Consider the following 17,058-nt stretch of genomic DNA (forward strand, 5'->3'; position numbering starts at 1 on the left):
CACATTATTCAATATTTCATCTCTATCAATATTAGCCACTGCTTCTAAGGTGCAATCTAACATAGATTCATCATAATCTTTCTCCAAGAAACTGTTTTTTAGAATCGCTGCCTGGGAGTAGTAATGTCATGATATAAGGTCAGGTTCAGAGACCAGTTGCTACAGCAGTTGTAAGGCTTACCTGAAACCAGCAGGATTGGTACACCAGTGGCCCACCCTGGGAATGCCACAGGCTCACCTGAGGTGCGGGGTCTAAGCATCCATCGGTCTTCCCCAGAGCTCCCAATGGTGGAGATGGATTTGGCTGCGTGCGAATGCCAGGTTGCAGATCTCAGGATCACCCCACCAGGGAATGAGTAGGCTGGAAACCAAAAGCGGATCAAACAGTTCAGGGATCAAACAGAAGCGGAGTCAGTCACAAGCCAAGGGTCTGTCACCAATGGTAGTAGATAGGATGAGGCAGAATCGTAGTCAGTAGCAAGCCAAAGGTCGGTAACGTAGATGAAGACAGCAGCAGGAACAGTAAGCGGGATATTGGCTGGTAAGGCACAATAATCTGGCAAGGAGGAAGTGCATGGACATGGCTTTTATAAGAAAGTTCATGGGAGGAGCAAGGAGTTCAAGGTTCAAGAGAAATCAAGGCACAAGGCAGGATTATCCAAGAATTGTCAAGGGAGCTGTCCAGCATTCCAGATAGCTCAGTGAGAAGAGACATTGCCTCCCACTGCAGAAGGACCAGGTTTGATCCCAGGCTCTGACAAGTAAGCTTCAATATTAGTACAGTTTCTTTGAATCCTAAGGAACTGTCCTTTTGGAATATTGGTTAGCCAAGCTGGATGATGGCAACTGTCAAGGGGGATATAACTGTTCCTATCTGTTTGTTTAAAAAAGGATTCAGTTATGATCTTATCCCCTTGATTCAACAAAGTTAAATCCAAAAAGTGTATGCTATGTACCCTATATTCAAAGGTAAGTTTGATATTTAACGTATTGTTGTTTAAAGTGCTGAAAAAGTTAATTAACACCTGCTCTTCACCATTCCAGATTAAAATAATATCATCTACATAGCGTTTATAAAATGAGAGCTCCGGCCATTCCCTGGCATATATAACATCTTCCTCCTACCTGGCCATAAAAAGATTGGCCAGGCTGGGAGCAAATTTTGCTCCCATGGCAACTCCCTTGATTTGTAAATAAAATTGATTATTGAACCAAAAATAGTTCTTCATCATCGCAAATTCTAAAAGTTCAAGTATAAAGTCTTGTTGTAAACAAGTCATATCTTTAAAATCATTCAAATAAAATTGTACTGCCTCCATGCCATCCACATGATTTATGTTTGTATAGAGTGATGTAACATCTGGGGTAACAAAAAATGTTGTGGTTTCTATTACTACATCTCTAATATCCTGCAGTACTTGTTTGGTATCACGTAAATATGCCAGCATTTTGGTTACTAGTGGTTGCAGAAAATGATCTATATACTCACCTGCCCTTGAACATAATGATCCAATTCCACTAATGATTGGTCTACCCGGGGGATTATTAGGATTTTTATGTATTTTTGGCAATATGGCAATACTGGACGTCGGACGTTTGCTGGCACACCCCCTATGAGTATGTGCTAGAGCACAAAACGCGTAAGGGAGGAGTTGCAGCATCCTGACGTCACGCCGCCGAAGCCCCTGCTGATCCAGCGGCCATCTTTACTTTCATCTTATGGTCAGTCTGTGATTTACCTTTACGTTTGTTATTTACTTGTGAATGGATCAATAAAACCCTTTGAAGCAGTATCACACTATTCTGGCATCCTTTCTTAGGGCTCTTGATGAGCCTCACCACCCACAAAGCATACTGCAGGAAGAGGTGAAAGGTACTGCATTCCATTGATGACCCAGATGGGGAGTCCATACCAGGGTAGAGGTGTCCATAAGATGATCCAGCTGGCCCACTGAGATAGCAGATATCTAGGCAGTATGTGCAAGAGACACGCTGAGTTGGAAACTGGTAATTGGATTGGGTACAAGCACATACACTGGATCATGGCCAGGATACAGGCTGTGGTCCGTAGAGGGTAAGACGTACATTAGCAGCAGGTACAGGGAGAAGCAGAGATCAAGAACAAGAGTGAATTGGTACAAGGGGAGTTCAAGGGATGGTTAGAGCATTCAAAGTTGGTTACTGGTAATCAGATGCAGATAATAGGTCACAAAACTCACAGTAAATGCTGTAAGCATAACATAACTGAACAAGAGCAATGGCTCGGTTAAAGGGCCAATATTACTGACAGGCACATGATATGTGGATGTGGGCACATTCACCTTCTCTATGTGCACGTGTATGACTATATGTCAGCCTGTTCCTGCATGCAGAGATTTGTCAAGCCCTCTTGCCTGCTGGAATGCAATTCCTGTCACCTAATTTTTTAAACTCTGACATGTTTTATGTTATTTTGTAGCCCTGATAAAGGGGTAGCTGTGTGGCCCTTGATATGCATTGGCTCATTAATTCAGTATAAGTTTAGAATAAAACTCACTTTTATGGACCCTAAAAAAATCTTTAGTGGGGCACTTACATTTTGAGACTGCAAACATTGCATTAACTCCCAAAAGTTACTGTGACAGTTCCTCAGCATATGGAAACAGCTCACAGATTCCATTGTTGCCCCAGTAGCTCACCATTAGTACAGTTGTGACATATCAAATCCTAACATGAAAACTCTGTTCACCTAAGGTTCCAGCACCCTTAATTCCCCACTGCAAGTAAAATTCAAGAGAGGTGTCAGTTGTTGTGCTAAAATGAAAATTACAGTGCCACATTTCAGAGACAATAGCCAGATATAAAGCACAGTGGCTGAAGAGTATGCAATCTTAATTGGGCTGTAAAGTAGAAGTGAAACTCAAGGCAGCTTTTATCATGAAAAAAGTTAGATTGTAATATTTTGGAGTCAGAACACTCACACAATTATCCAACTTTGGAAAGCAAACACTCCAGAGTGTTTAGGAAAAGTCACTTTTCGCAAGTTTGCAGAAAATGCATGAAAGAAAATGAAAATGTATTTTTGTACACAAAGTTATGAATGAATACTATACTTCTAACAAACAGCATAGGCATACTTAGAATTACACACCAAAACACTTCTGCTACTGTTCATGAGGATGGTGATACCATATGTCAGAATTTTTTTACAGCCTAGCTATACAGAGGGCCCAAAAGCCAAGGAGCATTTTCAGGCTTATACATCTAATTTCCTAATTGCTTATCACATTTTTTGTGGCCCCTGGGGAACCAGGACAGTAGAAAACCCCACAAAATCATCAACATTTTGAGAATAAACACACCAAGATAGTTTTAAGAGGTATAATGAGGAATAATCAACTAATTGTGTCAAAACCAATGTACTGTGGTGGTCACCTCTATATGAGTGGTCAGGGAATATACCTTAATGTAGCATCACCTATAGCAGTCCCAGTTCTTTAAGCCAAGCAAGCCTAGCCTACTGGTAAATGGCTTCCCAGGCAGTTCAAGCAGCAGGCAAAGACATGGTCAGCAAACAGGCTAAGGATCAGTCAAGGTAGCAGCAGAATTGTGGTAAAAAAAACAGGCCAGTATTAGTACAGGTAGCAGGCATGTGCAATACTGCACTGGTGTGGCAGTGATCTGGGACAATATGACTGGTGCGATGATGATTAGGGACACTGTGAATGGGTGGTGGTGATTAGGGACACTGAGTGGGATGCAATGATTAGAGACACTGTGAATGAGTGGTGCAGGGCTGTAGATTAATTTTTTTTTTCTGGGTGGGGTTCAGCTTGCATCTGAGCTGAAATTTTACCCCCCCAACACCAACTTCTCTACCCTGAAGAAAGGAAGCGAGGGGTGGAAGGAAGGGAAGGGTGGGTGGAAGGAAGGAAGTGAGGGGGAGGGTGGAAGGAAGAAAGGAAGGGGTGGATGGAAGGGAATGGTAGGAAGGCGTAGATGGAAGAAATGAAGGTGTGGGTGGAAGGAAGGGTGTGTAGAAGGAAGGAAGAAAAAGGTGGGTGGAAGGAAGGAATGGTGGGTTGTAGGAAGGGTGGGTGGAAGGAAGGAAGGAAAGGAGGGGTGGATGGAAGGAAAGATGGGGTGGATGGAAGGAAGGAAGAGGTGGATAGATGGAAAGAGGGAAGGGAGGGGTGGGTGGAAGGAAGGGGTGAATGAAAGGAATGAAGAAAGGAAGGAAGGAAGGAAGGAAGGAAGGGGTGGATGGATGAAAGGAGGGAAGGGAGGGGTAGGTGGAAGGAAGGGAGGGGTGGAAGGAAGGAAGACATGGGTGGGTGGATGGAAGGAAGTAAGGGCTGGGTGGAAGTAAGGAAGGGAGGGGTGGAAGTAAGGAAGGGAGGGGTGGTAGGAAAGAGGGAATGGAAGTCAGACTCACTATAACTCATTCAGATGCATCAGAGCTGTTGGCTGCAGTTTTCAGTTTCCCACCCACACATCCTCTGAAGCTGCACAGACTGGAGTGTTGGCAGGAACAGGGGGAGGCAGAGCAGATCAAGCCTTTTTCCCCTCTTCTCCTATTGGTGCAGAGGATGGAGGGAGGGGCTGGGCAATGAGGAGAACACAGCGGCAGGGAGAGAGAGGAGGGGGGCAGAAAGAAAACTGAACAGTCAGATATGTTCTGTGTAGCGGTGGGGGTGGTGACAAGCAGCGATCTCCTGTGTGGCTTTCAATAAAGCAGTTGGAAGATGCTTCTCCTCCTCTCCCTCCCGCGGCTTCCAGCTGCTTTATTGAAAGTCATACAGGAGATTGCTGCTGGTCACCACCACCCCTCCCACACACCCATAGTCCCTGAACTGCTTGCCTCCCCACCTTATTTCCACTCACAAGCGAGTGGAAATTTTGAGGGCTGCAGGGATGGTTGGCAATGCTCCTCTGGGGTGGTGGTGATTAGAGGCACTGAGTGGGTGAAAGTGATTAGGGATACTGTGAGTGAGAGGTGGTGATTAGAGACACTGTGGGTGGGTGGAAGGGATTATGGACTCATGCATACAGCAGTGATTAGGTATACTGACTGGCAGCACTGGTCTGGTGACACTGTACTGTTGTGGCAGTGATCAGAGATAATGGCTGGGACCACTGACATTAGAATAAAAAGGCATAAAAGTGAGCACTATGGATGAGCTGCTGTAACACCGAAAGGCACCAATAACCTTCTGAAACCAAATGATACAATTAGGTGCAGCGCTAAAATAATGTAAATCTCAATATAATAAAGTGCAATAAAATTATGGAAAAACGATCTTAATATCATATAAAGTGCAAGTAGTGCTAATTCAAGTGACAATTCAATCAGCAAGGTAAATGCATAAAGTGACAACAGTGTAAATGCACATCCATCAAAGTGCAAATAGTGCCTATAGATGATAAAGTCCAGATATCAATGAATAAACATGAAGCTTCAAATATAAGTGATCCTTAGTGAGTCTTCTGGTGATAAATAAATAACGGAATTATGCACTCACCAGATGCGTAAGACCATCACGCATTTAAGAATAATTATATCTCAGTGGGCCATCTGGATCATCTTATGGACACCTCTACCCTAGTATGGACTCTCCTCTGGGCCATCAATGGAATGCAGTACTTTTCACCTCTTCCTGCAGTACGCTCTGTGGGTGGTGAGGCTCATCAAGAGCCCTAAGAAGCATGCCAGAATAGTGTGATACTGCTTCAAAGGGTTTTATTGATCCATTCACAAGTAAATAACAAACGTAAAGGTAAATCACAGACTGACCATAAGATGAAGGTAAAGATGGCCGCTGGACCAGCAGGGGCCTCGGTGGCATGATGTCAGGACGCTGCAGCTCCTCCCTTAAGTGTTTCATGCTCTAGCAAATACTCATAGGGGTGCGCCTGCAAACGTCTGACGTCCAGTATGTTCTATCCATAGTGAAAAATGGCGCGTGCGTGCATCGTGTCCGTCAATTTGTCGGCTATTTTGCGCATGCGTGGTACGACCCACGCCATGCTATCGGCTACCATGCACGTGCGCCGTACATCAGCGCCATTTTGTTGTGGACTCAAGATCAAAATACATTGATACAGGATGCACACGCATCCAGGGGACATTTACTTGATGCCTTCCTATGCGCATTACACTACGATCACCAGGGAATGAAAGCCACAACATTGTATTCATTATTCCTAATCAATACACCACGAACAAGCGGTGTTTAAATAGTGATATAAATATATATGTTATTAGGTTGTGTGTCCTCCCGTCGACTTAATACATCTGTGCATGCGCAGTACCCGTACCATGTATGCATATTAGTCAGACCCATTAAACTTAGGCTGCTAAAGATATTCATAGATATCACCATAGCTTCCAATAAGAACATCAATGTATCCATAGAACCATAATGTTCAAATAAATGAACAAAATCAACTAAGATGGTGATCAATATTAATGGCCAAAATAGGTAGGTATCATATATATAACATAACATATATTACAATATGTATGAGTACATAATGATATATATAAGATATAATAAAATAAAATATGGTCAGTAAAATACAAAATTAAAATTGAATATAAACTTAAAAACAGATCTGTGCTGGTAACTCAACGTCAGAGTAGTGCAGCATAAGTAACATAATAAAATCCCTATATCTATAAAATATGCAAAGGGAGCACAACCCAATTATGCCATATAAGAGAATTAAAAATTATTAGACATATAATAAAAATATCATAAAAAAAATCATAAAACAAATATCAGTCTGGTAAAATATGATGCATATAGCTTAAAATGGAATAGAATAGCTATAAAAAACAGAATAAGATACACTAAAAAACTAGTAAAACTAATAAAAATATGATGACAAAGAAAGGGAGTGTTAGTGGAAACAAAAGATAGAAATATTCCTGATAAAAAAGTAAAAAAAATTAAAACTAACTGTTGTCTATAAAACAACTGATATCGAACTCAACATTGAGCCCTTTGGGATATAAGGTATCCAGTTCAAATATCCACTTTGATTCTAGCTGAGAAACTGCCCTTATTTTATTCATTCCTCTCCAATGTGTTTTTATGACATCAATGCCTGTAAATTTTAATGAAGAAGGGTCTCTGTTGTGGCATAGACAATAGTGTTTAGAAAGGGAATGATCTTTATAGCACTTTTTAATGTTATTTACATGTTCCCTTAAGCGGTCTCTCAGCCTTCTTGTAGTTCGACCAATATATTGTTTTTTGCACGGACATTATAATAAGTACACCACATGTTTACTATTACATGAAATGACATTTTCTATTGTATATACCTTCCCTGAAGTTGTAGAAATAAAATTATCCATTTTCCTTTTCCTCATGTTATTACAGAGGTAGATTACACACTTGTTACAGGGGAAAAAACCCTTTCATCTCAGCAAAGAAAGTTGCACTTATTGGGGAGTTGATCACATTTGGGGCTATCCTATTCCTTAGGGGCATAGCGTTCCTGAAAGTGATCTCGGGTTTATCAGGTAGGAAACCCGCTAAGATAGGATCCGCTTTAAGGATCCTCCAGTTATTGTTAATGATTTTTGCAACTGCTTTGTGTTGGATGGAAAAACCAATAATGAACGGGCATATTTTGGGTGTCCTTTGTTTATTCACATTATTCAATATTTCATCTCTATCAATATTAGCCACTGCTTCTAAGGTGCAATCTAACATAGATTCATCATAATCTTTCTCCAAGAAACTGTTTTTTAGAATCGCTGCCTGGGAGTAGTAATGTCATGATATAAGGTCAGGTTCAGAGACCAGTTGCTACAGCAGTTGTAAGGCTTACCTGAAACCAGCAGGATTGGTACACCAGTGGCCCACCCTGGGAATGCCACAGGCTCACCTGAGGTGCGGGGTCTAAGCATCCATCGGTCTTCCCCAGAGCTCCCAATGGTGGAGATGGATTTGGCTGCGTGCGAATGCCAGGTTGCAGATCTCAGGATCACCCCACCAGGGAATGAGTAGGCTGGAAACCAAAAGCGGATCAAACAGTTCAGGGATCAAACAGAAGCGGAGTCAGTCACAAGCCAAGGGTCTGTCACCAATGGTAGTAGATAGGATGAGGCAGAATCGTAGTCAGTAGCAAGCCAAAGGTCGGTAACGTAGATGAAGACAGCAGCAGGAACAGTAAGCGGGATATTGGCTGGTAAGGCACAATAATCTGGCAAGGAGGAAGTGCATGGACATGGCTTTTATAAGAAAGTTCATGGGAGGAGCAAGGAGTTCAAGGTTCAAGAGAAATCAAGGCACAAGGCAGGATTATCCAAGAATTGTCAAGGGAGCTGTCCAGCATTCCAGATAGCTCAGTGAGAAGAGACATTGCCTCCCACTGCAGAAGGACCAGGTTTGATCCCAGGCTCTGACAAGTAAGCTTCAATATTAGTACAGTTTCTTTGAATCCTAAGGAACTGTCCTTTTGGAATATTGGTTAGCCAAGCTGGATGATGGCAACTGTCAAGGGGGATATAACTGTTCCTATCTGTTTGTTTAAAAAAGGATTCAGTTATGATCTTATCCCCTTGATTCAACAAAGTTAAATCCAAAAAGTGTATGCTATGTACCCTATATTCAAAGGTAAGTTTGATATTTAACGTATTGTTGTTTAAAGTGCTGAAAAAGTTAATTAACACCTGCTCTTCACCATTCCAGATTAAAATAATATCATCTACATAGCGTTTATAAAATGAGAGCTCCGGCCATTCCCTGGCATATATAACATCTTCCTCCTACCTGGCCATAAAAAGATTGGCCAGGCTGGGAGCAAATTTTGCTCCCATGGCAACTCCCTTGATTTGTAAATAAAATTGATTATTGAACCAAAAATAGTTCTTCATCATCGCAAATTCTAAAAGTTCAAGTATAAAGTCTTGTTGTAAACAAGTCATATCTTTAAAATCATTCAAATAAAATTGTACTGCCTCCATGCCATCCACATGATTTATGTTTGTATAGAGTGATGTAACATCTGGGGTAACAAAAAATGTTGTGGTTTCTATTACTACATCTCTAATATCCTGCAGTACTTGTTTGGTATCACGTAAATATGCCAGCATTTTGGTTACTAGTGGTTGCAGAAAATGATCTATATACTCACCTGCCCTTGAACATAATGATCCAATTCCACTAATGATTGGTCTACCCGGGGGATTATTAGGATTTTTATGTATTTTTGGCAATATGGCAATACTGGACGTCGGACGTTTGCTGGCACACCCCCTATGAGTATGTGCTAGAGCACAAAACGCGTAAGGGAGGAGTTGCAGCATCCTGACGTCACGCCGCCGAAGCCCCTGCTGATCCAGCGGCCATCTTTACTTTCATCTTATGGTCAGTCTGTGATTTACCTTTACGTTTGTTATTTACTTGTGAATGGATCAATAAAACCCTTTGAAGCAGTATCACACTATTCTGGCATCCTTTCTTAGGGCTCTTGATGAGCCTCACCACCCACAAAGCATACTGCAGGAAGAGGTGAAAGGTACTGCATTCCATTGATGACCCAGATGGGGAGTCCATACCAGGGTAGAGGTGTCCATAAGATGATCCAGCTGGCCCACTGAGATAGCAGATATCTAGGCAGTATGTGCAAGAGACACGCTGAGTTGGAAACTGGTAATTGGATTGGGTACAAGCACATACACTGGATCATGGCCAGGATACAGGCTGTGGTCCGTAGAGGGTAAGACGTACATTAGCAGCAGGTACAGGGAGAAGCAGAGATCAAGAACAAGAGTGAATTGGTACAAGGGGAGTTCAAGGGATGGTTAGAGCATTCAAAGTTGGTTACTGGTAATCAGATGCAGATAATAGGTCACAAAACTCACAGTAAATGCTGTAAGCATAACATAACTGAACAAGAGCAATGGCTCGGTTAAAGGGCCAATATTACTGACAGGCACATGATATGTGGATGTGGGCACATTCACCTTCTCTATGTGCACGTGTATGACTATATGTCAGCCTGTTCCTGCATGCAGAGATTTGTCAAGCCCTCTTGCCTGCTGGAATGCAATTCCTGTCACCTAATTTTTTAAACTCTGACATGTTTTATGTTATTTTGTAGCCCTGATAAAGGGGTAGCTGTGTGGCCCTTGATATGCATTGGCTCATTAATTCAGTATAAGTTTAGAATAAAACTCACTTTTATGGACCCTAAAAAAATCTTTAGTGGGGCACTTACATTTTGAGACTGCAAACATTGCATTAACTCCCAAAAGTTACTGTGACAGTTCCTCAGCATATGGAAACAGCTCACAGATTCCATTGTTGCCCCAGTAGCTCACCATTAGTACAGTTGTGACATATCAAATCCTAACATGAAAACTCTGTTCACCTAAGGTTCCAGCACCCTTAATTCCCCACTGCAAGTAAAATTCAAGAGAGGTGTCAGTTGTTGTGCTAAAATGAAAATTACAGTGCCACATTTCAGAGACAATAGCCAGATATAAAGCACAGTGGCTGAAGAGTATGCAATCTTAATTGGGCTGTAAAGTAGAAGTGAAACTCAAGGCAGCTTTTATCATGAAAAAAGTTAGATTGTAATATTTTGGAGTCAGAACACTCACACAATTATCCAACTTTGGAAAGCAAACACTCCAGAGTGTTTAGGAAAAGTCACTTTTCGCAAGTTTGCAGAAAATGCATGAAAGAAAATGAAAATGTATTTTTGTACACAAAGTTATGAATGAATACTATACTTCTAACAAACAGCATAGGCATACTTAGAATTACACACCAAAACACTTCTGCTACTGTTCATGAGGATGGTGATACCATATGTCAGAATTTTTTTACAGCCTAGCTATACAGAGGGCCCAAAAGCCAAGGAGCATTTTCAGGCTTATACATCTAATTTCCTAATTGCTTATCACATTTTTGTGGCCCCTGGGGAACCAGGACAGTAGAAAACCCCACAAAATCATCAACATTTTGAGAATAAACACACCAAGATAGTTTTAAGAGGTATAATGAGGAATAATCAACTAATTGTGTCAAAACCAATGTACTGTGGTGGTCACCTCTATATGAGTGGTCAGGGAATATACCTTAATGTAGCATCACCTATAGCAGTCCCAGTTCTTTAAGCCAAGCAAGCCTAGCCTACTGGTAAATGGCTTCCCAGGCAGTTCAAGCAGCAGGCAAAGACATGGTCAGCAAACAGGCTAAGGATCAGTCAAGGTAGCAGCAGAATTGTGGTAAAAAAAACAGGCCAGTATTAGTACAGGTAGCAGGCATGTGCAATACTGCACTGGTGTGGCAGTGATCTGGGACAATATGACTGGTGCGATGATGATTAGGGACACTGTGAATGGGTGGTGGTGATTAGGGACACTGAGTGGGATGCAATGATTAGAGACACTGTGAATGAGTGGTGCAGGGCTGTAGATTAATTTTTTTTTTCTGGGTGGGGTTCAGCTTGCATCTGAGCTGAAATTTTACCCCCCCAACACCAACTTCTCTACCCTGAAGAAAGGAAGCGAGGGGTGGAAGGAAGGGAAGGGTGGGTGGAAGGAAGGAAGTGAGGGGGAGGGTGGAAGGAAGAAAGGAAGGGGTGGATGGAAGGGAATGGTAGGAAGGCGTAGATGGAAGAAATGAAGGTGTGGGTGGAAGGAAGGGTGTGTAGAAGGAAGGAAGAAAAAGGTGGGTGGAAGGAAGGAATGGTGGGTTGTAGGAAGGGTGGGTGGAAGGAAGGAAGGAAAGGAGGGGTGGATGGAAGGAAAGATGGGGTGGATGGAAGGAAGGAAGAGGTGGATAGATGGAAAGAGGGAAGGGAGGGGTGGGTGGAAGGAAGGGGTGAATGAAAGGAATGAAGGAAGGAAGGAAGGAAGGAAGGAAGGAAGGAAGGGGTGGATGGATGAAAGGAGGGAAGGGAGGGGTAGGTGGAAGGAAGGGAGGGGTGGAAGGAAGGAAGACATGGGTGGGTGGATGGAAGGAAGTAAGGGCTGGGTGGAAGTAAGGAAGGGAGGGGTGGAAGTAAGGAAGGGAGGGGTGGTAGGAAAGAGGGAATGGAAGTCAGACTCACTATAACTCATTCAGATGCATCAGAGCTGTTGGCTGCAGTTTTCAGTTTCCCACCCACACATCCTCTGAAGCTGCACAGACTGGAGTGTTGGCAGGAACAGGGGGAGGCAGAGCAGATCAAGCCTTTTTCCCCTCTTCTCCTATTGGTGCAGAGGATGGAGGGAGGGGCTGGGCAATGAGGAGAACACAGCGGCAGGGAGAGAGAGGAGGGGGGCAGAAAGAAAACTGAACAGTCAGATATGTTCTGTGTAGCGGTGGGGGTGGTGACAAGCAGCGATCTCCTGTGTGGCTTTCAATAAAGCAGTTGGAAGATGCTTCTCCTCCTCTCCCTCCCGCGGCTTCCAGCTGCTTTATTGAAAGTCATACAGGAGATTGCTGCTGGTCACCACCACCCCTCCCACACACCCATAGTCCCTGAACTGCTTGCCTCCCCACCTTATTTCCACTCACAAGCGAGTGGAAATTTTGAGGGCTGCAGGGATGGTTGGCAATGCTCCTCTGGGGTGGTGGTGATTAGAGGCACTGAGTGGGTGAAAGTGATTAGGGATACTGTGAGTGAGAGGTGGTGATTAGAGACACTGTGGGTGGGTGGAAGGGATTATGGACTCATGCATACAGCAGTGATTAGGTATACTGACTGGCAGCACTGGTCTGGTGACACTGTACTGTTGTGGCAGTGATCAGAGATAATGGCTGGGACCACTGACATTAGAATAAAAAGGCATAAAAGTGAGCACTATGGATGAGCTGCTGTAACACCGAAAGGCACCAATAACCTTCTGAAACCAAATGATACAATTAGGTGCAGCGCTAAAATAATGTAAATCTCAATATAATAAAGTGCAATAAAATTATGGAAAAACGATCTTAATATCATATAAAGTGCAAGTAGTGCTAATTCAAGTGACAATTCAATCAGCAAGGTAAATGCATAAAGTGACAACAGTGTAAATGCACATCCATCAAAGTGCAAATAGTGCCTATAGATGATAAAGTCCAGATATCAATGAATAAACATGAAGCTTCAAATATAAGTGATCCTTAGTGAGTCTTCTGGTGATAAATAAATAACGGAATTATGCACTCACCAGATGCGTAAGACCATCACGCATTTAAGAATAATTATATCTCAGTGGGCCATCTGGATCATCTTATGGACACCTCTACCCTAGTATGGACTCTCCTCTGGGCCATCAATGGAATGCAGTACTTTTCACCTCTTCCTGCAGTACGCTCTGTGGGTGGTGAGGCTCATCAAGAGCCCTAAGAAGCATGCCAGAATAGTGTGATACTGCTTCAAAGGGTTTTATTGATCCATTCACAAGTAAATAACAAACGTAAAGGTAAATCACAGACTGACCATAAGATGAAGGTAAAGATGGCCGCTGGACCAGCAGGGGCCTCGGTGGCATGATGTCAGGACGCTGCAGCTCCTCCCTTAAGTGTTTCATGCTCTAGCAAATACTCATAGGGGTGCGCCTGCAAACGTCTGACGTCCAGTATGTTCTATCCATAGTGAAAAATGGCGCGTGCGTGCATCGTGTCCGTCAATTTGTCGGCTATTTTGCGCATGCGTGGTACGACCCACGCCATGCTATCGGCTACCATGCATGTGCGCCGTACATCAGCGCCATTTTGTTGTGGACTCAAGATCAAAATACATTGATACAGGATGCACACGCATCCAGGGGACATTTACTTGATGCCTTCCTATGCGCATTACACTACGATCACCAGGGAATGAAAGCCACAACATTGTATTCATTATTCCTAATCAATACACCACGAACAAGCGGTGTTTAAATAGTGATATAAATATATATGTTATTAGGTTGTGTGTCCTCCCGTCGACTTAATACATCTGTGCATGCGCAGTACCCGTACCATGTATGCATATTAGTCAGACCCATTAAACTTAGGCTGCTAAAGATATTCATAGATATCACCATAGCTTCCAATAAGAACATCAATGTATCCATAGAACCATAATGTTCAAATAAATGAACAAAATCAACTAAGATGGTGATCAATATTAATGGCCAAAATAGGTAGGTATCATATATATAACATAACATATATTACAATATGTATGAGTACATAATGATATATATAAGATATAATAAAATAAAATATGGTCAGTAAAATACAAAATTAAAATTGAATATAAACTTAAAAACAGATCTGTGCTGGTAACTCAACGTCAGAGTAGTGCAGCATAAGTAACATAATAAAATCCCTATATCTATAAAATATGCAAAGGGAGCACAACCCAATTATGCCATATAAGAGAATTAAAAATTATTAGACATATAATAAAAATATCATAAAAAAAATCATAAAACAAATATCAGTCTGGTAAAATATGATGCATATAGCTTAAAATGGAATAGAATAGCTATAAAAAACAGAATAAGATACACTAAAAAACTAGTAAAACTAATAAAAATATGATGACAAAGAAAGGGAGTGTTAGTGGAAACAAAAGATAGAAATATTCCTGATAAAAAAGTAAAAAAAATTAAAACTAACTGTTGTCTATAAAACAACTGATATCGAACTCAACATTGAGCCCTTTGGGATATAAGGTATCCAGTTCAAATATCCACTTTGATTCTAGCTGAGAAACTGCCCTTATTTTATTCATTCCTCTCCAATGTGTTTTTATGACATCAATGCCTGTAAATTTTAATGAAGAAGGGTCTCTGTTGTGGCATAGACAATAGTGTTTAGAAAGGGAATGATCTTTATAGCACTTTTTAATGTTATTTACATGTTCCCTTAAGCGGTCTCTCAGCCTTCTTGTAGTTCGACCAATATATTGTTTTTTGCACGGACATTATAATAAGTACACCACATGTTTACTATTACATGAAATGACATTTTCTATTGTATATACCTTCCCTGAAGTTGTAGAAATAAAATTATCCATTTTCCTTTTCCTCATGTTATTACAGAGGTAGATTACACACTTGTTACAGGGGAAAAAACCCTTTCATCTCAGCAAAGAAAGTTGCACTTATTGGGGAGTTGATCACATTTGGGGCTATCCTATTCCTTAGGGGCATAGCGTTCCTGAAAGTGATCTCGGGTTTATCAGGTAGGAAACCCGCTAAGATAGGATCCGCTTTAAGGATCCTCCAGTTATTGTTAATGATTTTTGCAACTGCTTTGTGTTGGATGGAAAAACCAATAATGAACGGGCATATTTTGGGTGTCCTTTGTTTATTCACATTATTCAATATTTCATCTCTATCAATATTAGCCACTGCTTCTAAGGTGCAATCTAACATAGATTCATCATAATCTTTCTCCAAGAAACTGTTTTTTAGAATCGCTGCCTGGGAGTAGTAATGTCATGATATAAGGTCAGGTTCAGAGACCAGTTGCTACAGCAGTTGTAAGGCTTACCTGAAACCAGCAGGATTGGTACACCAGTGGCCCACCCTGGGAATGCCACAGGCTCACCTGAGGTGCGGGGTCTAAGCATCCATCGGTCTTCCCCAGAGCTCCCAATGGTGGAGATGGATTTGGCTGCGTGCGAATGCCAGGTTGCAGATCTCAGGATCACCCCACCAGGGAATGAGTAGGCTGGAAACCAAAAGCGGATCAAACAGTTCAGGGATCAAACAGAAGCGGAGTCAGTCACAAGCCAAGGGTCTGTCACCAATGGTAGTAGATAGGATGAGGCAGAATCGTAGTCAGTAGCAAGCCAAAGGTCGGTAACGTAGATGAAGACAGCAGCAGGAACAGTAAGCGGGATATTGGCTGGTAAGGCACAATAATCTGGCAAGGAGGAAGTGCATGGACATGGCTTTTATAAGAAAGTTCATGGGAGGAGCAAGGAGTTCAAGGTTCAAGAGAAATCAAGGCACAAGGCAGGATTATCCAAGAATTGTCAAGGGAGCTGTCCAGCATTCCAGATAGCTCAGTGAGAAGAGACATTGCCTCCCACTGCAGAAGGACCAGGTTTGATCCCAGGCTCTGACAAGTAAGCTTCAATATTAGTACAGTTTCTTTGAATCCTAAGGAACTGTCCTTTTGGAATATTGGTTAGCCAAGCTGGATGATGGCAACTGTCAAGGGGGATATAACTGTTCCTATCTGTTTGTTTAAAAAAGGATTCAGTTATGATCTTATCCCCTTGATTCAACAAAGTTAAATCCAAAAAGTGTATGCTATGTACCCTATATTCAAAGGTAAGTTTGATATTTAACGTATTGTTGTTTAAAGTGCTGAAAAAGTTAATTAACACCTGCTCTTCACCATTCCAGATTAAAATAATATCATCTACATAGCGTTTATAAAATGAGAGCTCCGGCCATTCCCTGGCATATATAACATCTTCCTCCTACCTGGCCATAAAAAGATTGGCCAGGCTGGGAGCAAATTTTGCTCCCATGGCAACTCCCTTGATTTGTAAATAAAATTGATTATTGAACCAAAAATAGTTCTTCATCATCGCAAATTCTAAAAGTTCAAGTATAAAGTCTTGTTGTAAACAAGTCATATCTTTAAAATCATTCAAATAAAATTGTACTGCCTCCATGCCATCCACATGATTTATGTTTGTATAGAGTGATGTAACATCTGGGGTAACAAAAAATGTTGTGGTTTCTATTACTACATCTCTAATATCCTGCAGTACTTGTTTGGTATCACGTAAATATGCCAGCATTTTGGTTACTAGTGGTTGCAGAAAATGATCTATATACTCACCTGCCCTTGAACATAATGATCCAATTCCACTAATGATTGGTCTACCCGGGGGATTATTAGGATTTTTATGTATTTTTGGCAATATGGCAATACTGGACGTCGGACGTTTGCTGGCACACCCCCTATGAGTATGTGCTAGAGCACAAAACGCGTAAGGGAGGAGTTGCAGCATCCTGACGTCACGCCGCCGAAGCCCCTGCTGATCCAGCGGCCATCTTTACTTTCATCTTATGGTCAGTCTGTGATTTACCTTTACGTTTGTTATTTACTTGTGAATGGATCAATA

Source organism: Staurois parvus, unplaced genomic scaffold, assembly GCF_062004578.1.
Source record: "Staurois parvus isolate SC_StPar_1 unplaced genomic scaffold, SC_StPar_1.0 ptg000157l, whole genome shotgun sequence".
Classification (NCBI taxonomy): Eukaryota; Metazoa; Chordata; class Amphibia; order Anura; family Ranidae; genus Staurois; species Staurois parvus.